The sequence below is a fragment of the Ursus maritimus genome, unplaced genomic scaffold (genome assembly GCF_017311325.1).
Source record: "Ursus maritimus isolate PB19 unplaced genomic scaffold, ASM1731132v1 scaffold_35, whole genome shotgun sequence".
Lineage (NCBI taxonomy): Eukaryota > Metazoa > Chordata > Mammalia > Carnivora > Ursidae > Ursus > Ursus maritimus.
The window spans coordinates 8,813,235-8,840,621 of record NW_024426119.1 but is presented as its reverse complement, the minus strand read 5'-3'; the positions used below and the strand labels follow the sequence as shown (position 1 = coordinate 8,840,621).

At 40.2% G+C, this 27,387-nt stretch overlaps 2 protein-coding genes and 1 pseudogene across 5 annotated transcripts in view; 1 reads left to right on the top strand and 2 right to left on the bottom strand.

The window, feature by feature from the left end:
* SNAP23 (synaptosome associated protein 23) overlaps positions 1 to 9,975 on the bottom strand; it is a 33,793-nt gene extending 23,818 nt beyond the window's left edge. For both annotated transcript variants that reach the window (XM_008702190.2, XM_008702192.2), the window contains exon 1: positions 9,857 to 9,975. The gene's annotated coding sequence lies outside the window, so the exon portion shown is untranslated. The remainder of the gene's footprint in view (positions 1 to 9,856) is intronic.
* Positions 9,976 to 12,817: 2,842 nt separating this feature from the next.
* Positions 12,818 to 27,387, top strand: part of ZNF106 (zinc finger protein 106) — a 64,738-nt gene continuing 50,168 nt past the window's right edge. For 2 of the 3 annotated variants that reach the window (XM_040620504.1, XM_008702193.2), the window contains exon 1: positions 12,818 to 12,970. The gene's annotated coding sequence lies outside the window, so the exon portion shown is untranslated. Of the gene's footprint in view, positions 12,971 to 15,999; positions 16,046 to 27,387 lie in introns of those variants that run through there. The other variant, XM_040620503.1, reaches the window with a different exon arrangement.
* Positions 25,778 to 27,190, bottom strand: LOC103673421 (annotated as a pseudogene).

The following is a 27,387-nucleotide window of genomic DNA, read 5'->3' as shown; positions in this document are numbered from 1 at the left end:
TAATTCCACATTTTACAGATGTAGAAACTAAGGAAGAGTGAGGTTAAGCAACTTTTGCAAGGTTATACAGTAGAGCCAGGTTCAAATCTAGGTAGACTGATTGAGTATGTGCTTTCAATCACTATTACCCACATTAAAAAGAGAATAGAGAGACACATTATCAAGTCATTCAAATGTGTAGCAGCTTTGCCAAGAAAAGTGTATATATATGACGTCCCTGCCCTCCCCTTTTCAAGTAGCAAGTCTAACTCCAGTCAGGGTTAGAACAGTGGTTCCCGGTCTTGGCTACACATAATCACCTGGAGGCCCACGCTGCACCCGAGACTAATTAAATCAGAACCTCTGGGGGGTGAGAGCCAGTTGATTTTAAACCTTCCCAGATGACTCCAATGAGCAGCCAAAGTTGAAAACCACTGTTTTAGATGAAAGTTGTTTTGTTTTTTAATGTATAGCCAAGTACTAATTGATGATATCCTACACCCTGTATAATTCTGGTAACCAATGGAGGGAAAACATACCATTTAACAATACAGGACAAGAACAACTTAGGCTTCAATAGGTTAAGCATTGCATTATATGTAACCCAGCAATTCTATTCCTACGTACGTTAGAGAGAAATGAAAACATATGTCCACGTAAAAACTTGTACACAAATGTTTAAAGCAGCATTATTGCTAACAGCCAAAGAGCAGAGAACACCCAAATGCCCAAATATCCATACAACAGAGTATCATTCATCCATAAAAAGGAATGCTACATGCTACATCATGCATGAGACCTGGAAGCATTATTCTAATTGAACAAAACTACAAACAAAAGACCCCATATTGTATGATGTCATTTATGTGAAATGTCCAGAATAGGTAAATCCATAGAGACAAAAAGTAGATTAGTGATTGCCAGAGGATGGGGGAAAGGGCGGAAGGGACTGACTACCAACAGATAAAGGGTTTGTTTTGGGGGTGATGGAAATGTTCTAGAATGAGTAGTGAAAAGCCACTAAATTGTATACTTTAAATGGCAAGCTTTACATTATGTGAATTATGTCTCAAAATTGAAAAAAAAATGACTTAAGGATGGAAAAAGAATATTTGAAGGAAGAAAAGTTAAGGAAAAGAAAACAGTATGAGTAGAATAAAAAGGGAGAAGGAAAACATTAACTTTGTAGCTTTTCCTATGCCAAACAACTTTCTGCCACAGTATAAAATATGTTAGAGATTTAGTTAAGGGGCGCCTGGGTGGCACAGCGGTTAAGCGTCTGCCTTCGGCTCAGGGCGTGATCCCGGCGTTATGGGATCGAGCCCCACGTCAGGCTCCTCCGCTATGAGCCTGCTTCTTCCTCTCCCACTCCCCCTGCTTGTGTTCCCTCTTTCGCTGGCTGTCTCTATCTCTGTTAAATAAATAAAATCTTAAAAAAAAAAAGTATCAACTTTAAAAAAAAAAAATAAAATGTTAGAGATTTAGTTAAAATAAATAATAGTAGCTATAGAGTAGGCACCACTGAAATATAAAACTTGTACTTTATAATCAATGGATCTCCTCCTTTTCTCTCCAAAAAGAAAAATGGTGGTTGGAAAACAGGAGAGAACAACCATATTAAGAAATACACTTGATGTACTTCTTTATTAAGATCCAAGTACAGTCTCTGTTTGAAATTCTGAAAACATGCCATTCCATATCTTTAAAATGGAAGAGTCTCAATTTTCTTTCTCGCAATGAGAGAAAAAAAATTTTTAATTGGCACTTCTGGCTATTATTAATAACTAGTGTAAGAGAAAGTGAAACCTAAATAAGGGAACATCAAGGTCATAACTTATATGTTAGTATATCTGGAAATGCTGAACTGTTTCTATAGACTTAAAATGGCCATTATACAGGCTATACACTACTATTTTCTATCAATAAATCTTAATGCCACATTAAAAAATATGTATAGTTTAAAAACTAAAGGCCAAAAATGTAAATGTCCACCCAGCTTAAATGAGATTGAATGAAAAATGTTTTAAAAATTCTACAAATGAATTTTATTTGTCTCACACAATAATGTATTTTCTAAATTTTCTTTAAAAGGACTTAAAGTTTTTATTTTAATTCCAGTTAGCTAACATACCATGTTAAATTAGTTCCAGGTGTACAATATAATGATTCAATACTTCCACAAATCACCACCATAAATCACCAGGTGCTCATCACAACAAATGTACTCCTTAATCCCCACCACCTATTTAACCCAACTCCTCACCCCACTCCTAAAAAGTTATAAACATACACTGGCTGGGGCACCGGGGTGACGCAGTCGGTTAAGCATCCAGCTCTTGATTTCAGCTCAGGTCATGATCTCATGGGTGGTGAGATCCAGCTCTGCCTGCGGCTGCAGGCTCACTGGGGAATCTGCTTGAAGATTCTCTCCTTCTGCCCCTCCACCCAATCGCACGCTGGCCCTCTCTCTCAAATAAGGAAGTAACTTTGGCGGGCTGGGAAGAACTCAAAGACCAGGACTTTAAAATTTTTAAATAAATAAATCTTTAAAAAAAAAAAGGAAACAAACCCATACATTGGTTTTATAGATAGGTTTCAGAATACTCAATTACTGTAGCCTTTAATAATGAAAAACTCTAAATGATAAAAAATGTTGCAAGCGCCAAATGACACAAGAAATAGTGATATAAACAGTATTTTCTTTAGCATCCAGGATGTCTGTGGGTATTTCAATTCCCACTCCTATAAAATTAAAGTTTTCTTAACCACTTTTTAGGAAAGTAAAATGATGATTTTTAAAAACCAAAACTCTCAAGAGATGATGTAATATATACAAGAAAATTTTAAATTATTCCTACTCTTTGGCTTTTTTCTTTCAGGAATCTAGAAGAAAATCAGATACAGACAAAAATACATCGGTCCCAGTATTATCTCTAATGTTAAAAAAAAAATTAAAACAATCTAAATAACCAATGACGGGATTTGATGGAATAATTATGGTACAACTACATAATGGAATGTTATTCAGCCATTTAAAATTATTTTGAAGATTTTATATTCTACCATATTTCATTTTAATCAAATACACACACACACAGTTTGAGATGTCAAATAGTTCTACAACACAATAAACAGCAATTCCCCTGCCCTCGAGCCCCAAACCAATTCCTGCTTCCAGGAGCCCAGAGGCACAATTTTCAACAGTATTAGTTGTTCCAGTGTTTAACCTCAAATTCCTAAATCATACGCTTATAGTGTTGTTTCTTGATATTTTCCAATTTTGGATATCATTCGTGAACTTTCTACAATGTAGATATTTAGCTCTTACATCTCCCCATCTCCTATTTTTTTTATTTGTCCTTATATTATAGACTGGCTGGCTAATTAAATTCTTGGCTGGAAAGCAGAAGCCCTGAAGCAGTGATGAAGTCTGTTTAACTTAGCCAAAGTTTTTGGCTATCCCAGTCAAATACAAATGACCATAAAATCTTTCCTTCAAAGAACACTTTTATTAATCCCAAGGAACCAAGGTTCCATGGAACATGACTTGCAAACTATTAGCTTACAGAAATTTCTGCTTAATCAATTATCTGGGAACAAAGTTTCCCCTCAACTCTTTTTTTTTTTTTTTTAAGATTTTATTTATTTGACAGAGAGAGAGAGAGAGACACAGCAAGAGAGGGAACACAAGCAGGGGGAGTGGGAGAGGGAGAAGCAGGCTTCCTGCTAAGCAGGGAGCCCGATGCGGGGCTCGATCCCAGGACCCTGGGATCATGACCTGAGCCGAAGGCAGACGCTTAACGACTGACTGAGCCACCCAAGCACCCCTCTGCTCAATTCTTATCTTAGAGAACAGTCTCTGAAAATAAACCTCAGAGATCATCTAGTCCAACTTCTTTATGCTAAGAGAATAAAAAGCATCACTTCTGGCTCTTAGGCTCTTTACATAATACATAGTCTTTTCTGGGGGAAGGGGGTGCTTCTTCTTGGATGGTAACTGAGGAGAGGCAGTTGTTTACAGAGGCCTGTAGTCTTAGAAGGTTATGCCAGACCAGAACCCAATTGAAGAGAAAAACTAGACAAAGGTTGTCAGAAGAGAATGGGGTAACATCTAGCTATGGTGACTGCCCTGAAAGAGCTGAGGGTTCCCTTTTGCTGATGGAAGTCAGCAGTCTGCCTAGCCTGAAAGCTTAGCAGAAAGAGATCCTATCCCCAGAGTACATTCCTCTTAATTCATTCCACAAACATTTTTCAAGCATCTGCTATCAAGTAAGGGAACATATTCTGATGTCAAGAAAACTACCCTCCTTTCTTTTTAAATGTGTATTTTATGATACATTGTAGTTAGGATATGAAAAATAAAGCACTCTTCTCCACTGCCTCTAAATACATAGTTTCCAGTTTTTCAGTTTTCTAGTTGTTTTGTGTACATAAATCCTGCCTTTCTACAAGACCAAAGTCTTAGCTTAAGGCTAAAATCAACTTGGAGCACCTGGGTGGCTCAGTCGGTTAGGCATCTGGCTCCTTGGTCAGTGGGGAGCCTGCTTCTCCCTCTCCCTGCTGCTCCCCCTGCTGTGTTCTCTCTCTCTGATAAATAAATAAAATCTTAAAAAAAAAAAAGGCTAAGACCATCTCAACTAATGTCAAAGCCAAGTTGGGCTGAAAATGATTTCAGTTATTATTAATTCTCCTGTGATTAAGCTTGCTACTCCTAGATTAAGTGAAATAATTTAATAAATTGTGTTGAATGAACATAACGTAGTGGTTAATAACACAGACCCTGAGGTCAGACAGACCCTGAATTCATCCTAGCTCTGATGCTCAGGCAATTTACTTAACCTATTCAAGTCTCAGTTTCCTTGTTCATTAGGATAACTGTTCTACCTCCCAACGTTGTTTCAACAGTGAATTAATGTATATGAAGTGTTGGCACGGTGCTCATGTTATTTATGTTCTCCATCTGTGGTATCTGACTGTTTGAGAGGCTAATCAAAAAGTTACTAGGTGAACTTAGAATCAGAGCCAAAGTACTTTAGACGGTTGGGGTGAATATTTTATATAAGCAGGGTGAACGTTGCCAGTCATCCTCACCTCACGCTGGTGTATCACGTCATTCTACACCTACGTAGCTCTTTCTTGAAGACTCTAAAGATGAATAATGGAGAATAAACAGAAAGAACAGAAGAAAGGATTACAGGGAACAAAGGAGAAATTCAGACATGGACCATCTTATGGGGTAAAAGAACTTAGTTTTTCTTTAGGAATATATTTTTTGCTCTTAGATCCCATTTTTAATATGAAACATTAAAAATGTTCACACATAGGGGTGCCTAGGCGGCTCAGTCAGTTAAGTGTCTGACTCTTGATCTCAGCTTGGGTCTTGATATCAGGGTGGTAGCTCAAGCCCCGAGCTGGGCTCCGTGCTGGGCGTGGAGCCTACTTTAAAAAAAAAAAAAAAAGATGTTCACACATAAAGAAGGAAGGAAAGGAAGGAAAGGAAGGAAGGGCGCCTGGATGGCTCAGTCAGTTAAGCATCTGCCTTAACCTCAGGTCAAGATCCTGGGGTTCTGGGCGCGCTCCCTGCTGGCGGGGAGCCTGCTTCTCCCTCTCCTGCTCCCCTTGCCTGTGGGCTCTCTCGCTGTCTCACTCTCTTTCATAAATAAAATCTTAAAAAAAAAAAAAAAGGAAGGAAGGAAGGATGTTCACACACAAAAAGTATAGTTGCACAGTATTCTAAAATACTCAAAATACTCTAGGTTATGCCAAAAAGAGCCCCTGCTCTGGTTAGGAAATTTAATTCTTTCTAAAGGCATTCAGATGGGAGCTTTATTTATGTTAAGGTTAGTTCCCTCCTTTTACTTCCTCTCGTTTCCTTTCTACTTCCTTCTACTAGAACAATTTTAACCATTCTCATAAAGCTTAAAAACTATGCAAATACCAGAAGTATACCATTGAACCATATCTATTACCATCTTGGTTTCAAAAAGCACTGAAGCACATGATTTAAGACAGAAACCATACTGCTAAGAAAATACCACTAAAAATCAGGAACCAAAAAGACCAAAATTACACTTCAGCTTTACAGAAGTACTGTTTATGACTTAATTGAGGAAACCCCACACCTAGTTTTCAATTCCTGCTCAACCCTGGAACTTCCACAATTCTACACTAAGTGACCAGAATATAATCCTAGGAAGCTAGATCTGTAAGTGATTATAATCAATTATACCTACATTGTCTAAAAGAAAGGCTAGGGAAACAGAAAAGGGATGCTCTGGAAGAGTTAAGAACGAGGCTCAAGAATGCAGCATTCATTCTCCAAGCAGGAGAGACACAGGATCTGGCAGACTTAAGTATGGTATCTGCCCAAGGAAGACACCAAGTGGGAGGTACAGTCAATTAGCAAGGCTTCACCTTGCCTGAATGAAATATTTACCCAAGTCATCAAAGCATCTTGGCTCTGATTCCAAGTTCACCTAAAAGCTTTCTGGTTAGCTTCTCAAATATTCTGATATGAGGAATCAGATGCCAGGGATAGAGAACATAAGCACTCAGGTCCCTGGAAAAGAATATCCTCCACAGGTTAAAAGAGTGGCATTCTTGGGGCACCTGGATGGCTCAGTAGGTTAAGCATCTGACTTCAGCTCAGATCATGATTTCGGGGTCCTGGGATCAAGCCCCCCATTAGCCTCTGTCCTCAGGGAGTTTGCTTGTCCCTCCACCCTGCCCCTCGCCCTGCTCATGTTCTTGCTCTCTCAAATAAATAAATAAATAAATAAATAAATAAAATCTGAAAGAAGAGTGGCATTCTTGTTTATACAAAGAGGAATAAAGAGTAGTGGTTAAGTGCCCAATACTTGGAGGCATGTTTTTAAATCCTGACTGTTGCTTAATTCACTTCTCTGTGCTTCAGTTTTTTTTTTCATTAAATGAGAAAATAATGTTTATTTTGAGCATTATAAGGATTGAGTTAATTCATATTAAGCATTTAAACCCTGGCTGGTATGTACTGCTCAATAAAGCTATCATAATTTTTCATAATTATTAAACATCTCTTGTGATTTTGATTTGAGAATTGAAATCCAAGCATGATCAACCCTAAAAATATTGTGATTTTAGACTATCGAAGAAGTATCACAATGTAAGGCCTTAGCAGTCATGCTGGAATATACCGTATTTGTACACAGAATGGGTAGGGTGGCTTTAAAACGAAGACACAGGAGACAGGTTTTGAAGGACTTTCTATATTCTACCAATAAGTTTGGATTTTATTTTAGAAGTCTCAAAAAGCTATCTAAAGGTAATTTCAATTGTCAAAGCATTGTTCAAATAAATTTAAATCCAAGTTACAGATCTCACAAAAATCAAGATGGATGGGGGGATTCCTGAAAAACAGTAATTTAAATATTTTAGTAGCCATACAACCTAAACTGAAATCAAAACCAAAATGTCAGTGAATTTAAATGAGTGCAAATGGAACACCACCTCTACCACCAATATTACAAAAGGAACAGTACATGCTGTTTCCTGGCTCTACAATCCACTTCCTCCAGTTGGTGGAGGCACTGGATCCATCTGTTTCAAGTCTCTATCCACCACAACAAAGAAAAAGACCAGTCCTTGTCATCTAGTTCTCTCTCAATCTATGGACCTGGAAACAAAATACAGCAATAGAATCAAAAAGTTCAGCACTCTTGAATGCAAGCAACATATATTATAAATGTTAAAGTATACATAACACTGAGTACAAACACAACTAAAAAAGACTTCCAGAATGTTTTAAGACATAGCACCTTAATTCAGAAGAAAAAAAAAGGCAGCTGATTTCACAAAAACGTCAAAGAGCAAACATCCTCTTTTTCCCTTCTGCTATTCTAATCTACTTCCATCTGGTGAAGCCAGATAAGTAAGTGTGCTAGAGCCGTGTCACAGTAGTGAATGCCATCACTGAGTACACAGAATTTTGAAGTCCACTGGCCTAGTCCAATCTTCACTTTATTTTAAAAATGAGTAGTTAGTTCCAAAGCAGTATTTTCCAGAGTGCAGAGCAAAAAGACGAGACGATTTCAGCCGTTAGGTAAGCTATAGTTACGTATTTAAGTTACATATTTATTATAATGTGTACTAGAAAAAGGTATTCATAAAAAAACCATGATTTCACAGATTATTACTTTGGAAGAGGGTAGTGTTTAAAACAAGCTTATTAAAAACACGAAATAAAATAACAGATGATTTTCTAAAAGGCAAAATTTATGATGGTGGTATGGTTCATGAGGAGTGAAATAGTGACAGCTGTCCCATGAACAACAGGGCCTGTTTTTCTCTTTTTTGTTTATTTGCTTCCTTCTTGGTTCAAGATTGTGTTCTGAATGATTAGAAATGATGTGACCTTTAGTTAAGTGAGACTGTTAACTATGCTTAAGCTCATTTTGAGTAAAAGAAGCGAACACGGTGATGCATACTGAAATACTACTGTTTATAGGAAAGAGTGCCATACTGTTAAGAAAATAATGGCACAATAAGACTTTGCTATCCTGGAACTAGAATAACAGGAATTTTCTAGTACATATCCACATACCACAAGCACCTTAAAAAAAAATCCTGGAAATACGATAAATATCTGAGCTGTAGGCTGTTACATCATTCTATTTACTTTCACATTTACTGTCAAAGGAGCATGGTAATGTGAGCAGGGATGTTTCTCCTAATATTTGCGAATATTTATATGAATGTGTTCTTTCTCATTACCTCTTGCCAAAGGAACAAATGACAACTGACCATTAAAATGCCTTAGGCATCTACTGTGATGGTGGAAAAAACATTACTTTTTTAAAAATCTTACTATGAGATAGTTTAAATTTAGATCTCAACGTATTCTAGCTAATGATGTGCCATGAATTTCAAGTGTGGTTTTCCAGGCTAGGCAAGAACGCTCGAGAATCATTTCTACTTGGTCTTATCTGCAGTATTTTTTATTGGCACATCTGAAAGCCAGTCTTAAAGGCATAAGGGCAGAAGGAGTAATATTCCTCTCAGTTCTTGAAATATCTGCTACTGTGAAGCTACGTTACTTTCACATGACTGAGGGAACGCTGTCAGAAGCTGCCAGTATCCAAACACCCCTCTCCAGTCGTCCCCCTACTTCCTAAAGGAGATGACTAGCAAAAGGAAGCTGCCAGTATCCAAACACCCCTCTCCAGTCGTCCCCCTACTTCCTAAAGGAGATAACTAGCAAAAGGCAAAATGATATTCCCTTTTCATCTCCTTTTCCCAACTTTGATGTCTTTCGGTTTCCTCCACCCTTATCACCTTTCCTAACATTGTGGTGACTAATGATGAAAAAAAGGATGAGATGAAACAGCACCTTCCAGTACTTCCCACCCCGCAACCAACAACTCCAGCCTGAAACTGTAAAATTCGGTGTTCTACGGATCCTTCGTGCGTCTACAGTAAAGCCGCGACGTAAGGATGGACTTTCCTTGAGAGTCATGGACTCTCCAAAGCCACGAACCTCAGACACCTTCAAACAACTAGTTCAGAGTTATCTGATCATTGTGGTCACCATACAGTCAATTAATTCCGATCACAGAAACAATGCAGAGGCAGGGGAGTGGGAACTTGCCTCTGGTTGGTTTTGAGGAGGGGGTCCAACGAACCACCATCCCGCCACCCTTCCTCCGCCGGCCCCACGGTAATTTCCCGGCGGCTGGCGTCCTTGCTCCGGGCCCGGCCTGCCCAGTCCAGGCCAGACCACCCTACCCCTCCCCTAAAGCCCAACCCCACCAAGTTTTAAACCGTCACGATAATACTCTTTCTTCTTGGGACCCGATCCCAATCTTCCACCCTAGCTCCCTCAACCCCACTCCTAAAGGCTCACCAAGCAGTTCCGGCCACTCCTCTCGCGCCGCAGCTGCTCGGACACCCCCAGACCGGACCTGGAGCTGCGTCCTCCTGGCGCCTGCGCGCGCCGGACTCGCGCGCCTGCGCACTTCCCCAGCCGCGCGGGCGCGGACACACCCCTGGAGCTGGAGCCAATCACGGTCTGAGGGGTTTAAATCTCCCTGCCACGCAAGCGGAGAGTCTGGGGACTCACCCGTTAACCGAATAATTCGAATCCCTCCCAAAGGTGGGAAGTATTTATGCAACAAACATTTGTCAAGGGTAAACTCTTTGCTGGATGATCGCTGAAGAAAAGAAGAAAAGAATGCCCTCCCTGCCTTCCAGGGTCTTACCATCTGTCTAGATTGGAGATCGATATGTAAACAAATTATAGTGGATAGAATATACTGCGTGACGTCAGAAAGTCAGAGGCGGAGTTGGCGCACAATGAAAGCAGCGCCTTATTCTTAGGGATGCGTGGAAGGGCTCCCAAAGGAAGTGACTTTTCAATCAGGAAGGCTAAGTAGGAGCTCTGCCCGAAGCCTGGGATGGAGGGAAATAGTTTTCCAGCCTGTGGGAACAGCGTATGCCATTAAGAATATGGCACTTTCTGTAAATTCCTTGTAGTTCATCCTGGTTAGAGGCTTACAGCTCATCGTACATCTCCGGGTGGGAAGTGGGGAGTAAGCTTTAAATAGTCTGCAGTGGGCCAGATCTTGGAAGGTTTTGCACTCTTGGACTAATGAGCCTGCACTTTGCCCTATGACCACAGAGAGCCATTGAAAGGTTTTAAACAGGTCCAGGAACTCTTCCAGGCACCTCTAAGAATACAGCATAATGCTGGAAATTAAAAAAAAAAAATTAAACGTATTTCAAAGGAGAAGGAGGAATGGTTTTGGAAGAGAGAGAAGATACCTCAATTATAAGAGGAAGTATGTCTTTAAGTTTTATGTTTGGTAACAGGAAGTTAAAGACGTTCTCATTTGATGACCTCTGTTTTCTCTGTGAAGTAGGAGATGAGGTCATCTGCTAATAGAAAAGGAGTTGGGAGTTTTAAGGAAAGTGGAGAAGTTTTAGAATATCGTTACAGAAAGTGAAAGAACAAGTTGACCCCAGATATGTAGTAGGACTGTTAGGCAGTGTCAAGGGCCTGTATAAGATTGGTAAAAATGAACTCCCCAGCTTCTACCCTCCTGTGTGACTTTCTCAAGCAGCAGTCACTTCTTGTGGGCAGAAATGGACAAAATGTATGGTTGAATTTATTTATGGTTGGGATAATGCCATGGTATATTGCCATAGTTCTCAACCAGGGACATTTTTGCCTTTGAAGGAACATTTGGAAATGTCTGGAGTCATTTTTGATTGTCAAGATGATGGTGATTGGGGTGGGGGATGTAAAGCAATGTAGGTATAATGTAAAGGATGTAAAGGTGGGGGATACTATAGGCATCTAGTGTCCAGGGATGCTGCTAAGCATCCTACAATGCACAGCACAAGAATTATCTCCAAAGTAGGGGCACCTGGGTGGCTCAGTCCATTAAGTGTCCAACTCTTGATTTCAGCTAGGTCATGATCTCAGGGTTGTGAGATGGAGCCCCACATTGGGCTCTGTGTTGGACATGGAGCCTGCTTCAAATTCTCTCTCTCCCTCTGCCCCTCCCCATCTCTAAAAAAATTATGTCCAAAGTATCGATAATACCAAGGTTAAGAAATCCTGACCTAGGGGTGCCTAGGTGGCTCAGTCCTACTCTTGGTTTCCGCTCAGGTCATGATCTCGGGGTGGTGGTGTCAAGCATCGAGTTGGGCTCTGCACCCAGGTGGGAGTCTGCTTCTCTCCCTCTCGCTCTGCTGCTCCCCGTCTCTCCCACTCTCTGTCTCTCTCAAATGAATAAATTTTACAAAAAAAAAAAAGAAAGAAAGAAACCTTGATCTAGGATTACCTTGATCCTCATCAATGGCTGACCTTCGTCTTCTACAATCTTTTCCTTGGACTATGGCCCTGAGCCTATAAGGCAAAGTAGTTCTTCCATTGCATACCTTTGAAGGAGAGTAGAATGAGCAGTGTACCTCAGACCTTGAGTGTTTCAAGAAATTGTGATGTCACAAATACAGAATTGGATAGTTCCTCAGTCCTCTAGTTGCAAATCTGGACTTATACATAGATAAAGGGAAGCGCTTACTCTGATTTTAGGTATTGAAGATCTTGTTAAACAAAGATATTATTAGAACTTCAATATTATAGGAGTAACACTTCACATCATTATTATTCTTAATGTAACTTGGTTTATCTGATTAATCGTAGTCACTAAAAATAGGATCCTGAGGGACTGAGTATGGACTACATTTAAAGGAAATAAATACATTAAGTATTAAAATATAATCATTGGTATTCATGGGTTTTTTGCCCTATGACAGGCATCCATTCATGGATTGGCAACTGACCCGTGTTATGTCATTTAATCCTAACAACCCACTGAGAAATATCATTATCTTAATTTCAACTGTGCAGGAACTGAGGTTCCAAGAAAACTTGTAGTTTGCCCAAAGTCGTAAATTACTAGTAGCAGGGTCAAGATTTGAACTCAGATCTGTCTGTCCTCAAGTTCTTGAACCTTCCATTAAACTTCAGTAAGTTTTACAAGGCAGGAATTTCTGGAAATTCAGCTTTGACAATTGCCACTGCATAAAGGGAATGCTGGGGATTTAGGAAGAGAGTAGAAGCAACAGGGAGGCTCAGAATGAGCAAAAAGAATGAAAAAGGAACTAGGGAGGCTGGTCACAGGTGCGTTCAGTGCAGCTGAGTAACTTCTGCAAGCCGGCCTGCGTTTGATCTTTATTTCTTTTCCAGTAAAGCCTCTTTCCCCTGTGTCCGTTGTTCACTCTCGTGTGTTCAAATAAAGCTAGATTATTGAGAAAGGCGGGCAGCAAAGGGGAAAAAAAAAAAAAGGAGCGTGACGGCGGCGTGGTGCGCCTGCGCGCTGGCGGCGGCGGCGGTGCCCAGCGGGGAGGGGGTCCGGAGTGGGCCGCCGGACCCAAAACTGAGGGGGACTTCGGGGAGCCCCCTCGCTGGGACCTTGGCGGCCTGATGGAGTAAGAGGGGTCGGCTGTGAGTGTGAGTATCGAGGGGCCGGGCTGCGTTGAGGCATCCCGGAACGGCGGGGTCCTGGTGGTCTGCCCCTAAGGTTTCTGGCTGCAGGACGCGGCCGGGTTACTGCTCCTACAGGCTGAGGCTCAGCGGCAACCCGGTCCTCCCCTCTTCCGCGCGGTTTTCAGGCAGGCGGTGCTTCTGGCTTCGGGGTACAGATTCTCGCGGGGGCGTTCCAGCTCTGCTTCTAGCCCCAGCAGGAAACGCGCCTGCAAGAACCTTGACCTTTAGGGGAGGCCGCTGACCTCTTTCGGCCCCCGGTTCCACAGGGACCTCGTAGACCCAGGTGCTTAAAGGCCTACGGGTCACAGGCCAGGGGACACCTTTCGACCTCTTGTGACTGACAGCCTCCGTTCTTTTGCCTCCTTCCGTCTTCTCTCCCGGTGGGATGCGTCTTAATAATAGCTACTAATTATGGAGCGTTTACTACGTGTCAGTTTAATATTTAGTCCAAATCTCGGTGCATAATTATGGGGGAGGAAATGCTTTGCACCCCACTCCCCCTTAAGTCTGCTCAATTTAATCATCCTTGAGAGTCAGAGTAAGCCATTTTATTGGGAAGTTTGAGATTTCCATGGCTTTTAGAAACTTGGGGCTGCCATCCTAGTTAAAGGAAGTTTTCTTGCAGATAGGTGGTTTATCCACCATAATGATTTATATCGAATTTACTCAAGCCAAAAGAACCTTTTTAACGCTTTTTTTTTTTTTTTTTTTTTTTTTACTATTCTAAACCTCGTGGAAAATCTTAAAATTTGTTTAAATCCCTGTTCTCCAGTTTGGTTGTGAATGAAACAATGGAAGATAATATTTAGATTCAGTTAGGATATATTGAGCACCTGCTGCCTATGTGCCAGATACACTCCGGTTTGTCACAAAAATTGATGAGATACTGTAATGGAAAGTGGTTTTTTGAAGCATTTTCAGATTAGGTCACTAAAAGTTTGATGGTAACTTGCACAAGCTAACCTAGCTAGGGTAAGTGGTGAAATTCACATGTGCCAAGACTCCTCTCTTTCCTGTGAACACCAAATTAAATATCCTAAGCATTTTTGAGAAGTAACTACATTACAGTTTTAGTTTCTAGAGTTAACTCTTAAGTCTAGAAAATGGTAGGCGCCTTTAAAGGTACTAGATAGTTTTTGATGAGAACTTCAAAGTGGCTTGGAAGGTGTTAAGAGGGTGTGAAGGAATCTGATCAAGTTAGTTCAGAACCACTTGCTTTGATTAAAAAGAAGATATTTAAAAAGGAAAAACTGCAAGTGGTAATTTTTTAACCTAGGTTAGAGCACAGCACATGTAGTCTGTGGAAGAGGCTCCTGCACAAGGAAAGCAGGGAATAATGGTAGATACTAGACTAGCTCTGTCAGAAATGGCTCTGTGAGAAATATACATACTGTGTATTTCATATTTGGAATATTTTAGTGGGAAGTTTAAGATTAATTTGTGTATCCAGTGAATAAGAACATGTAGGCAGACAAGTTACATAGGAATACTCCAATTGCACATTCAGCATGCTAAATCTCTAATTGAAACCTTACAGTGAATTGGGTTTTTTTCCTCCTAGAATCTAAACTGAAAGAGACTATGAAGAAATGAGAGTTCCTAAGTGTTCGTCAGTAGGGGCCTGGTTAAATAAATTATGCATTTGTTAGAATGAGCCAGCCCTCTGTGTGCTAATACTGAGTAACAACCAAGATATATTAAGTGGAAAAAAAGTGCAAAAGAGGTTTTGTATTTTGCAGCCATTTGTGGTTTCTTAAAAAAAAGTTTAGGTATTGGCATATGTATGTATAGAAATATCTGGAGGAATATATAAGAAACTGTTAACAGTGACTGGAGGTGCACGTGGCTGGGAAACAGAAATGGGAAGGGAATAATTTTCTGTATGTTTTTAAGATTTGTGTGTGTGTGTAGGTGCGCGCACGCAAAAGGTGGTTTTATTAAAGCACGGGGATAAGACCTGTGGGTAGAAAGAGTTGCCCTAGGGTCATGAGGAGTGGCCAATTATATACTTTGAAGTTGGGAGAGGGTTAGGGATAGTGTAAGCCTCCCAGCTATTTTGGAAACAAGGTTTCCTGGATCCTGAGGGGGCTAGCTATTGTTCGGAAAGGTCTTATATTACAGTTGAATAAAAACTCAGTCATGAAACCCTTCAGATGTATTTTGATGGGTCATATGCTTGGGGGATGATTGCCAACCTGTATCTGGGGAGGGGGTAGATAAAGGAAGTTTCCAAAGGAATTTTTATATGTTAAAGTAGACTTACAGGGGTGGGCTAAAATTGCCTTTTGCCCTTAGCAAACTTATTAACATTGAGGCAGCTGAGTTCCTAGAGGAAGGTCACTCTGCCTGTTTCAAGGACTTGTCCATGGGCTGTAGATGGTAAGGAAATTTAATAATTTTTTCTTCTGCCTTTGTTTCCCACGTCATGTTTTTAAGAATTTTTTATGAAACTTAAAAACATCCAGAAAAGTAGAGAAAGTACTGTATTGAATCCATGCAAATTGATCATTTTAAAATCTGTTGTTACATTGTTGTATTTGCTTTTATTCCTGACATCTCTAAACACTTTAATACAGGTCTCTAATCAAAAGAACATTTTCCTGCATAACCCAGTAACACAATCACACTGAACAACTAATATTTCCTTATTATGTAATACCCAGTCTTTATTAAAATTTCCCCAATTTGGGGGCACCTGGTTGGCTCAGTGAGAGGAACATGTGACTCTTGATCTCGGGGGTTGTTAGTTTGAGCCCCATGTTGGGTGTAGAGATTACAAAAAAACCCAAAACTTAAATTTCCCCAAATTGCCCTCCCCCCCTTGTTTTTATTTTTTTTTTATTTATTTTTTATTTTTTTTAAAGATTTTATTTATTTATGCAACAGGATAGAGACAGAAAGTGAGAGAGGGAACACAGCAGGGGAGCGGAAGAGGAAGAAGCAGGCTCCCAGCGGAGGAGCCCGATGTGGGACTCGATCCCAGGACCCCGGGATCACGCCCTGAGCCGAAGGCAGGCACTTGACCGCTGCGCTACCCAGGTGCCCCCCCCCCCTTGTTTTTAATCCTATTTCCAGTCAAAGTCTATGCGTTGCATTTGGCTGTTAAATCTCTTGAAATCTTTTTAAACCTAGAACAGTTACCTTTTTTCTCCCATTCTCTTTTTTGTCATGACTTGTTGAAGAGACCTGGTCAATTATCTGGATTTATCTGATTGATTCCTAGTGGTTTACTTAGCTGGTTACTGCAAACTGGAAGGTACAGGTAAATGCTTGATTGGGCTCAGGTTAAACACTTTCGGGATGATATCATAGGCTATGTTGTGTACTCTAGTTTTTCTAGTAATGATGCTGAGATTGATTAGTGGGTTCAGATGGTGAATCTGAGTTCTCCATTGTAAAATTGTATTTCTCCCCTTGAAACCAGCCCTTTTGGATACTTAACATTTAAAACTGGTGTTACTTATTCAAAATATAAATAATTACCTTTAAAAAATCAAAGCTTGGGGTGCCCGGGTGTCTCAGATGGTTAAGCATTTGCCTTTGGCTCAGGTCATGATCTCCAGGTCCTGGGATTGAGCCCCAAAAGCCCCAAGTCGGGCTCCCGGCTCAGCAGGGAGTCTGCTTCTCTATCTCCCTCTGCCTCTCCCCCTGCTTGTGCTCTCTGTCTCTCTCTCTCTCATAAATAAAATCTTAAAAAAAAAAAAAAAAAAAGGTAAAGCTTACTGGAAGAAATTGCTGCTGCTTATTTTTTTTATTTTTATTTTTAAAGATTTTATGACAGTTAACTAAGGTCATGATCCCAGGGTCTTGGGATCAAGTCCCACATTGGGCTCCTTGCTCAGCAGGGAGCCTGTTTCTCCCTCTGCCTGCTGCTCCCCCTGCTTGTAGTCTCTTGCTCTCCTCTCAGGCAAATAAATAAAATCTTAAAAAAGTAAAGATTTTATTTATTTATTTACTTAGAGAGCGAGCGGGGGGGGGGGGGGGGGGGGGGAGAATCTCCAGCCCATTCCGTGCTGAGTGTGAGGTAGAGCTCCATCCCACAATCCTGAAATCATGACCTTAGCTTGAAATCAAGATTCGGGGTTGCTTAGCCAACTGAGCCACACAGGCACTCCATGCTGTTGCCTTTTTTTTTTTTTTTTTTTAAGAGCATGGGGTGGGGGTGGGGTGGGGGAGATAGGGGCAGAGGAAGGAGAGAGAGGATCTTAAGCAGGCTCTCTGCTCAGCCAGACCCCTACATGGGGCTCAATCTCAGAACCCTGAATTCGTGACCTGAACCAGAATCAAGAGTCCCAGTGCTTAACCTACTGGGCCACTCAGATGCCCCACGCTGCTGCTTTTTTTTTTTTTTTTTTAGTGTTCTCCTTGTGTCTTGAGTGTTTTGTTTTTTTAAAGATTTTATTTATTTATTTATTTATTTGAGAGAGAGTGAGCAAGAGAGCCCAAGCACGGGGGAGCAGCAGAGGGCGAGGGAGAGGGAGAAGCAGGCTCCCCGCTGAGCAGGGAGCCCACCACGGGGTTGGATCCCAAGACCTGAGCCGAAGGCAGACCCTTAACCGACTGAGCCACCCAGGTGCTCCATGCTGCTGCTTTTTTAAACTGAATCCCTGATAACTAGGTGGTAGTATCTCATTTCATACAAGTATCTCATCTTTATACAAGAAATTTGAAGTTCAGAGTTTAAAATTTACTCAAGGTAGTAGACCTGTTATTTTTATCTACTTCCAAGGTCATGCTTTTCCACCATATTTTGTAAACTATAAACTGGTATATAAATGTAAAATTGTTATTACTCCAAGTAATTATGTTACTTGTCCCTTATATCTTTTTGGACAGGTAATCAGTATCTAATGATATTAGACATTTCGGAGTATCGGTAAATGGCGATAGATCTCTGTAATGTGATAGTCTATAATGAGCCATTTTGAAAGTTCAAAATATGTGTGCAAGTCAAAACTCTTGATGATTTCTGGAGTTCCAGAAAAGTTCTATACATGGAAGCATTATGCAGTCTTGGTTCTTGTGCCTAAAGTCTTCGAGGTTTAAAAAAATATTATGAGTTAAAAGAAAACTAAAAAAAATCAAAACTATAATATATGTATATTATTGTTTAATTTTTTTTGAAAAGTACAAAAGGGTCTGTGATGAAAACCTGCACACCCTCACTTTTTTCCCCAGAGGCAGTAACTGTTACCATTTCCTTGGGTAACCCACTATAGATACTCTGCATATTTACGTTTATGCCACTAGGATAAATTTTGACGTTCTCATATAGAAGTATCTTAGTAGCATAACCTAAAATAATACTGTTGAAGGTTATACTCCAGTTTTTATTGTTTATATTCCAGATGTCTTTGCTAACTTGTATTCATTCATTCAGCAATATTGAGTACTTACTCTATACTAGATGGTGTGGCAAGTCACAGGAATAAAACGATGAACAAGACAGGCCTTCCTGCTAGCTGTCAAGGAGCTTACCCTCTATTGGGAGAGGTAGTCATCAAGCAAATAATTATACTAATGACTATAGAAGAGATTCAGTACCCACTTTGTGCCAAACACTTTATGTGGATTTTTAAATTTATTTCTCATAACAACCCTATGACACTGATACTAATAATATTTTTATTTCATGAATGCACAAAAAAATTAAATTACATGGTCAGGATCACACACAACTAGTAAGTGATAGCGCCAGGTTTCAAACACAAGCAGTCTGGCTATAGAGATCTTGCTGTCTTCCTTTATCCTAATGCAGTGGTTTTTAGTGAGTTTGAGATCATCCCCTAAGGAGGTTTGGAAATTTGTGGGGGGTGTTTCTTTGATTCAGAATCACTGAGAGGATGATACTGACTTTAGTGGATGGAGGTCAGGGATGTTGGACATCTTGCAAGGTAAAGGACATTCCTAACCTATATGGTAAAAATTGTTACACGTTTTGCATCACTTTCAGATGTTACAGAAGATGTCATGTAGGTGAAAAATCTGTTTATGATCGTATGGCCCAGAACCAATTTGTTTTACACATAAACTTACTTACTTACTTACTTACTTACTTTATTTATTTATTTATTTATTTATTTATGCATAGAGCATAGTTACTGTGTAAATCAGGTGATTGTGCTTTCTTTATTTTAGAAAGTTTACAAAGAGTTGGCCCCTGTTTTGGAAAATCATATCACAGACAGCAGTGCTATTCCTGGTATTTTTATCAACAATTTATAATGTGTCTACATCAGTCTGTTTTTGTAGTTGTCACATATAGTCTTACATCGTCTAATCCAGTCATGTCCAAGCATTTACATATTGAAATACATATTATTTTATGATAAATTACTTTTTTGTTATAGTTAGCACATTATATTGTATTTTAAATTTTACTTGTAAGTTACAGTAGCTCTGAATTTCATTTTTTTTTTTTTAAAGATTTTTATTTGAGAGAGAGAGTGTGTGCATGCGTACTCACAAGAGAGTGCAGACCTCAGTGGAGGGGCAGAGGGAGAAGCAGATTTCCCCCTGGACAGGGAGCCCAATGTGGGACTCAGTTCCAAGACCCTGGGATCATGACCTGAGCCAAAGGCACTTAACCGACTGAGCCATCCAGGTGCCCTGAATTTCATTTCATTAAGGATAGGATATATTACAAAATATTTATGATTAAAAAAAGTATAAATATCTTGAAAGAAAAATTGTATGGTGACAATTGGGGAAGCTCGTTAATAAGCACTCATTAATAATGTAACACTGGGGAGAGTTACATTAGTCCCTCATATTTATGTAAGAATGAAAATTCCCATAATGTTTTAGGAAAAAAAGGGTATTGGGTCTGATATGGTTGAGAATTGCTGCTCTACTCCCTGCCTCGGAAATAATCACAGTTGTGATAAATGGTATCAAGAAAGTACAGGATTTTAGGAGAGAAGTGTATATGAGGGAATATGGCCTAATCTGAGAGATCAGGGAGCACTTCCCTAGGCAACTGACATTTGGACTGAGATTTGAAGGGATGAGTAGTTAACAAGATGGAAAGGAATGAAAGCATTTCAGGAACAGGGACCAGCATATGAAAAAGGGAGGGAACATGGTAGATGGGAAGAACTGGAAATACCATTTTGTCTGGTGTATAGAGACCTAGGGGAAAAGTAGCTCAAACCTAGTACTTACTAGCAAGGGTCATATCAAGTGGGCTTTTAAAAATATTTTGGGGGGTGCCTGGGTGGCTCAGTCATTAGGCGTCGGCTCAGGGCATGATCCTGGCGTTCTGGGATCGAGCCCCGCATCAGGCTCCTCCTCTGGGAGCCTGCTTCTTCCTCTCCCACTCCCCCTGCTTGTGTTCCCTCTCTTGCTGGCTGTCTCTCTCTCTGTCAAATAAATAAATAAAATCTTTAAAAAAATATTTTCGTTTTTATCTTTAATTGGATGTAATGAAGGGCTTTTAAAAGTCAGGGACTGAGGGGCGCCTGGGGGGGCTCAGTCATTAGGCATCTGCCTTCGGCTCAGGGCGTGATCCCAGCGTTTTGGGATCGAGCCCCACATCAGGCTCCTGCGCTAGGAGACTCCTTCTTCCTCTCCCACTCCCCCTGCTTGTGTTCCCTCTCTCGCTGGCTGTCTCTCTCTCTGTCAAATAAGTAAATAAAATCTTAAAAAAAAAAAAAAGAAAAAGTCAGGGACTGAGGCATAAAACATGAGTGTATGGGCTTGGCTTTTTCAGTGTATGGTTGAGGGAATCATTGAAGTGTATGTTTAGGTGGAGGTGAAATTGAAGTAGCCTAGAATGCTGAGTCATTTCATGAAAGACAACTGCCATTTAAGAGTCACCCTAGGCCCTAGCAAACTTTGTCACTAAACCTAGGGCCTCCTACTCCATCACAGAATGGAGAGGTAAGTCTTTTTTGATCAGCCCCACCTGCTTGAACATTGCCTGGAGCCATTTAGTCAGGCTGAAGGCTTTCAAAAGTACAAGCATGGGAGTCCAGTTCTGATCATGGCTTATAAGCTCCTACTGGTAGATCCTCCTGCGGATAACAACTATTAGATCAGAAGTACATAATACAACTAAGATGTCTGGGGAGTTACCCAAAGCAAGCAGATTCTGGAAGGGAATTAACACTTGAGGAACAGAACTACATGGGCATGATTTCCCATTCTCATGGCCCCAGTCTGTGCCAGGTAGGATGGCTAAAATTCTGAAATAAACTTGCAGTGTTTTTTTGCCTGAAGAAACAAATGTTAAGGCTCAAGGCAGGCACAGCTGTTGGGAAGTGACAGGAGACTCTTGGAACATAGAGAAGCATCAAACTCAGGGAATGAACTCTACCCAAATCTTGGCAGACTGTTGAACTATGCATGTGTAGAGCAGACTCCAAGAAGATCAGGTAGGGATAAAAGAACTAAATTGAGATTTCATGTACCTAAGACACGGACTTTGCAGTTTGAGTCAACCAATTTAGATACCTACTAAAACAAAAATAAAGTAAAAACTCTTCAGAGGAATATAGAGGAATCCAGAGCCTCCACAAAAAAACATTTACAACATGCAGCATATATTCCAATATTACGTATAAACAGAGGCTCAGGAAAATGTAACCTCAAGTTAAAAGACAATCTACAGAGACTAACCTTAAAATACTCAAATGTTAGAATTAGCAGGAAAGGATTTGAAACTTTTGTAACTATTATTAGTAAAGAAAAGGAAAGAGATGCATAGGAAAATATGCTAACAAGAATGAGTATTAAATCACCAAATAGATATCCTAAAGCTGAAAAATATGATACTGGAAATAAAGCGGATGGGCTAAAAGCAGAATAGAGATGACTGAGGAAGGAAGCCATGAAATGAAAGATCAGTAGAAATTATTCCATATGAAGAGCAGAAGAAGAGTAAAAGAGGAAAAGGAGCAGCATATCCTCAAGGACCTGCGGGCAATATAAAAAAAATCCAACATATGTAATTAAAGTCCCAGAAAGAGAGGCGAAAGAATGGGAAAGAAAAAATATTTGTAAATTTAATGGCTGAAAATCTCCCAAATTGAGTGAAAGGCATAAATTGACAGATTCAGTAAGCTCAGCAAATCCCAGTAAGGATAACCATGCAAACCACAGGTTTAAAAGTGAAGAAAACCATGACTGGGTACTTCATAATCAAACTGTTGAAAGCCAAAAATCAAAGGAAAAATCCAGAAAGCAGCAAAAGAAGCCATGTTGCACACAGAAGGGTAATCATAAAGGCCAGAGAGAACAGAAAATCATTAAAATGCTGAAAGAAAAATTTGACAATCCGGAATTCCAGATTCAGTAGTATAGCCTTTAAGAATGAAACTGAAATAAAAATATTGTCAGATTAAAAAAAAAAAACAAAACCGAAGAGAATTCATAACTAGCAGGTTTGCACTACAAGAAATGCTGAAGTTCTTCAGTCTGAAGGGAAATGATACCTGGTAGAAACTTGAATCTTCATAAGGAAATGAAGAACGTCAGAAATGGTAAATAATGTGGATAGATAAAGATCTTTCTCTTTTTTTCTTAAAACAACATATAACTGTTCAAATAATTTTTTAAAAAGCATCTTGTGGAGACCGTCACATAATGTAGATATAAAACATACAATAAAGCATGGAATGGGAGGTGGGGGTAAATTGACCTATATGGTAGCAAGGTTTGTATATATTATGTGAAGTGGCAAATTATTAACATTGAGTAAAGTGTAAAATGAGAAGGATGTTATTTTGTAATTCTTAGAGCACTCACTATGGAAAAAACATGAAGAAGTGTTGCTAAAAAGCTAGTAGAAAAGTTAAAGTGAATAATCCAAAAGAGGATAGAGGTACAGCCGAACAGAAATAATAGTAGACCTAACCCAACCATATCAGTAATTTCATTTCGTTTAATGGAATAGATATTCTGATTCAGTGCATACAGACAGATTGGCTAAAAGTAAATGCATGGAAAAAGATATACCTTCTAATTAGTAAGCATGAGAAGGCTGGAGTGGCTATATTCATATCAGATAAAGTAGAGTTCAAGATAAAATGTGTTGCTAGAATTAAGGGGGTAATTTCATAATGATAAAAAGGTCAATTCATGACATAATCATAAACATGTATGTGCCTAATACAGAGGTTCAAAATACATCAAGCAAAAATGGATAAATTAAAAAAAAATAGATAACAATCATAGAGATTTTAACACTCTTCTGAACAACTGATAGACAACTAAAAACGCATCAAGCAAAAATGGATAAATTTTAAAAACTAGACAACAATCATAGAATTTTAACACTTCTCAACAACGATAGCTAAACAAACCAAAGGTCAGTAGAGATCTCTACCCAGCTACTATAGAATAGACTTCTTTTCCCAAGTGTACTTACAGACCAGATGCTGGGCTGTGAATCAAGTCTTAATAGATTTGAAAGGATTGAAATAATATAGGATATGTTCTTTGACCATGATGGATTAAAGTAGAAATCAAGATGTCCAAAATAACCCACACATATTTGGAAATTCAGTGAAGCTTCTAAAACTATGTGTGAATGAAGAAATCACAAGAAAGTAATTTGAACTGGATGATGAAAATAGAGCATCAAAATTTGTGGGATAGGTATCTATCCTGAGAAACAAATATAGTAAATCGTTAATGGTAGATTCTAGGAGGTAGATATAGGGATATATGGGAAACTGGGTGTGGGATATTCACTATGAGATTCTTTCAGCATTTTTGTGCTTGAAATTTTCTAAAATACAATATAAGGAGAAAAGGGAATATTAGGAAGAGATTTGTATTTTAAGGAGATTTCTCCTGCTGCAGTGTAAGGATTAGGGAAGTACGGGATTACCTAAGAATAGTTTGAGAGAGGATGCTGAGACCGTTTAGGAGGATATTATATGACTTTTTTTAGGCTGGCAATTTCAAGGTAAATTTGAGCCCTGGGAAAATTTCTAAGCTGTTGGGGTGCTGAACTTTTGAATAGTACCAAATTTTGTCTAAGCGTATTTTTTTTACTACCTGCTTGCTGAGATGTTTGGATATATCACTGCCACGTGCACAGCAAGTATGCATGGGAGCTTTAATTTTTTGATTTGAAAAATTTTTTAAAGATTTATTTATTTGAGGGGCATCTGGGTGGCTCTGTCGTTTAAGCATCTGTCTTCAGCTCAGGTCATGATGTCGGTGGTCCCGGGATCAAGCCCTGCATGGGGCTCCCTGCTCGGTGGGGAGTCTGCTTCTCCCTCTGCCTCTGCTGCTCCCCCTGCTCGTGCTCTCTCTCTGTCAAATAAATGAATAAAATATTTTTTTTTTTAAAAAGAGGAGAGCATGCGCTCAATGGCTTGATGGCTCGATGGCTCGATGGCTCTATGGCTCAGTCCCACAACCCATGAGATCAGGACTTGGGCTGAAACTGAGTCAGACGCTTAACCAACTGAGCCACCCCAGCGCCCCCATGTGAGCTTTTAGTGAACATTAGGCTTCGACATTTACAGAGTGATGTTGAGCATTTCTGCAAATTCCAAAATTTGTAACACCGCTACTGTAGCGGCACATAAATTCCTCCCTAAAATCTGATAAAATATATGGTGACCTTTTCAGCAACTTTTTTTTTTTCTTTTTGTGGGTGAGCACCAAAGCAAGATATATTGAGCAATAGCAAAGTGATAGTACGAAGCTCCCAAGAAGGGAGGGGACCCGAAGGGATTGTTTTTATGGGCTTGTTGGCAGGCTTTTTAAATCTGATTAACCCTCCCTGTGCCTGTTGTCCAGTCAGGTTTTTGTCATCTGTCTGTTATATGGGAAAGGGTGGAGGGTCCTTCCAGGGTGGTGTAAGATCCTTTTAAGGGTAGTTTCCTTTTAGGGCAGGGGTCCCTCTTGTCCCTGCCTGCCTTCCAATTATCCTTCATCATTCTTCCCTCTGAAGAGGTAACCCCAACTGCTGTTAGGGAAGACCACCAATTGTAGCTACTTCCTGCTGGTCACAGGGGCATTAGATGGGGTGGCATTCAGGGTTCGTCTTGTCCAGATCTATCAGGGGGTCCCCTGTAGATGTCTGGTTTGACTTCCACGTGAGGCTGTATCTGAACCACCACCATTTGGAGTTTGATGACATTTATGGGTTAGTTGTCCCTAATGATGGTGGATATCCTGGACGAGCGCCCATAAATGTTGCAAGATTTTTTCTCTATTGGTGCCCACGGTTCTTTGTCATGCAGTTTTGAAGAACGAAGAGGTAGACCAGACAGGGTGGTGGGCAGCAAAGCAAGATTTATTGAGTGATAGCAAAGTGATAGTACAAAGCTCCAAAGGAGGGAGGGGACCCAAAAGGGTTGCCATCAGAGACTTAACTATACTTTTTAAAGTATAGGACAGAGACATTTAGAAAGCTATTAACATCAAACTGCTAAAGTAGATGCTTTACTCTGTTATACCGGGACTGTAGTCAAGGGTGAACTTAAAAGATTTTATAAAAGGAAGAAATAATGAAGATGATTGCTATTATAGTCCTACTTTATATAAAGTGGTTGAAGATTATTGAATGTATTGTTAGCAACAAGATGCATGGAGAACGGCCAAGCTTTTTGAGGAGATGTTGCACAGTTAGCTAGACTCACTCATTAGCTTGCAGTGATTGTAATTTATTTCACAGAATTTTTATTTTTATTTTTTAAAGTTTTTTTAATTTTAGAGAGCGAGCGTGTGAGCAAGCCTGGGGGAGGAGGGGCAGAGGGAGAGGGAGAGAGAGCATTCCAAGCAGACTCCTTGCTGAGCATGGAGCCCTACATGGGGCTCGATCCCACAACCCTAAAATCATGACCTGAGCTGAAACCAAGAGCCGGACACCCAACTGAGCCACCCAGATGCCCCAGAATTTCTTTTTTAAAGACACATTTATTCAGGATCATGATTAGACTATTACACTTAGCAATCAACCACATGGGTACAAAAAAAATGTATATTAAAACCTTTTGTTGGAATGCTTTACACTTTCCACAGAACAGAAACTAAACTAACCTGTTATACAGTTAGTCACAAATATAGTCCTCAGTTTTTTGCCCATACACATGAGTGTTATCTAAAACATGTCTTCTTTGCAGCAGGTAGGTAGGCCCTGCCACCACTGTGCTTGGCTGAGTTCACAAGTCTGTTGTAACCTGTAGCTTCCCTCTCGCTTCTCTGGCTCTCCTCTCCTGCTAAGCTTTGTTTCCTGGCAGTGATTAAAACCTCCTGCCACTGTCATAGCTACTGCTGCTGCTGAAACCACCATAGCCACCTTGGTTTTGTGGTTTGGCAAAGTATTGACCTCCACCACCATGGGGGCCAGAACTTCTGCCTCCAAAATTTCCTCCTTTCATGGGTCCAGAATTTGAGGATTGATTGTTGTGATCACCAGAATCATCATAACTTCTGCCACCTCCAGAGTTGCTTCTTTCATTACCAAATCGGTAAGAGCCATCCCCACTGCCACCATATCCACTACCACCTCAACCGCCACCAAAGCCTCCTTTGCCCACTGAAGTGTCCTCCACGACGAAAGTTGTCATTCCCACCAAAACCACCTCCACAGTTTACAGAACCACTCCGACCTCTTTGGATGAAGCACTAACCATCGCTTGCTGAGATACGGCTCTCCTTAGTTCACAGTTGTGGCCGTTCACAGTATGGGATTTTTGAATGACAGTCTCGTCTACAGAGTCATGGTCATCAAATGTTACAAAAGCAAAACCTCTGTTTTTGCCACTGCCTCGGTCGGTCATGATTTCAGTCACTTCAGTTCTCTGGTACTGTTCAAAGTACTCCCTTAGATGATGTTCTTCAGTGTTTTCTTTAATGCCACCAACAAAAATCTTTCTTACAGTTAAGTGGGCACCATGTCTTTGAGAATCTTCTCTTGGGACAGCCTTCTTTAGTTCCACAACTCTTCCATCTACCTGGTGTGGCCTTGCATTTGTGGCTGCATCCATCTCCTCCATAGTGGCATACGTGACAAACTCAAAGCTTGCAGAGTCCTTGGTGTTTGGATCTCTCATCACACAGTCTGTAAGCATTCCCCAGTGCTCAGAATGGCTCCTCAGACTCTCATCAGTTGTTTCAAAGCTCAAACCTCTGATGAAGAGCTTCTGCAGCTCTTCAGGCTTTTTGGGAGACTCTGACTTAGACATGACGGCGGTGGGGGGCCGGGGGGAGACTCAGTGGGGTCCACAGGCAGAAAGGAGTAATGAACGTATCTCCGTGCCACAATTTTTAAAATTTCATGTCACAGAATTTAAAATTTTAATATCTATGAAAGATATATTGAGTACAGGAATACAAACTTTTAAAATTGTTAAATAAATGCAACAAGCTACCAAGTTATACTTTAAGAAAAATGTACAAGCTATCTTTGGGCTTAA